Source organism: Triticum aestivum, unplaced genomic scaffold (assembly GCF_018294505.1).
Source record: "Triticum aestivum cultivar Chinese Spring unplaced genomic scaffold, IWGSC CS RefSeq v2.1 scaffold6734, whole genome shotgun sequence".
NCBI classification, from domain to species: Eukaryota; Viridiplantae; Streptophyta; class Magnoliopsida; order Poales; family Poaceae; genus Triticum; species Triticum aestivum.
Window position 1 is genome coordinate 1 of NW_025303540.1, and position 831 is coordinate 831.

At 52.2% G+C, this 831-nt stretch overlaps 2 non-coding genes across 2 annotated transcripts; both read left to right on the forward strand.

Moving 5' to 3' along the window:
- The first annotated feature begins 60 nt into the window (after positions 1-60).
- On the forward strand, positions 61-179 carry LOC123179461 (5S ribosomal RNA). The gene has a single exon (XR_006490386.1). It is a non-coding gene; the product is annotated as a 5S ribosomal RNA (ribosomal RNA).
- Positions 180-476: 297 nt separating this feature from the next.
- Positions 477-595, forward strand: LOC123179462 (5S ribosomal RNA). Its single transcript, XR_006490387.1, has one exon. It is a non-coding gene; the product is annotated as a 5S ribosomal RNA (ribosomal RNA).
- The last annotated feature ends 236 nt before the right edge of the window (positions 596-831 follow it).

Below are 831 nucleotides of genomic sequence, written 5' to 3' on the forward strand. Positions count from 1 at the left end.
CGTCTTTGTAGTGGAGCTGGGAGGGGCAAGTATAAGGGACGAAGACCGGGGTAACATGTCGGATGCGATCATACCAGCACTAAAGCACCGGATCCCATCAGAACTCCGAAGTTAAGCGTGCTTGGGCGAGAGTAGTACTAGGATGGGTGACCTCCTGGGAAGTCCTCGTGTTGCATTCCCTTTTTAATTTTTTTCGCGCCGCTTGCAAAACAAAACGCACGTGTAAGTAATATATTTACCGTGTTTTATTATTTTGCACGAGTGCGGTAAGTCATAGCTGGGTGCTCATGATTCACGGGCCCAGCGTCGGCGTTGTGGCGCGGCAAGCGTGCACTGGTGCGGTTGAGAGGGAGGGGTGGAAACCGCGTTAAACTCGTCTCCGTAGTTGAGAGGGAGCGGCCAAAGCAATGTGCAATCGTCTTTGTAGTGGAGCTGGGAGGGCCAAGGATAAGGGACGAAGACCGGGGTAACATGTCGGATGCGATCATACCAGCACTAAAGCACCGGATCCCATCAGAACTCCGAAGTTAAGTGTGCTTGGGCGAGAGTAGTACTAGGATGGGTGACCTCCTGGGAAGTCCTCGTGTTGCATTCCCTTTTTAATTTTTTTCGCGCCGCTTGCAAAACAAAACGCACGTGTAAGTAATATATTTACCGTGTTTTATTATTTTGCACGAGTGCGGTAAGTCATAGCTGGGTGCTCACGATTCACGGGCCCAACGTCGGCGTTGTGGCGCGGCAAGCGTGCACTGGTGCGGTTGAGAGGGAGGGGTGGAAACCGCGTTAAACTCGTCTCCGTAGTTGAGAGGGAGCGGCCAAAGCAATGTGCAA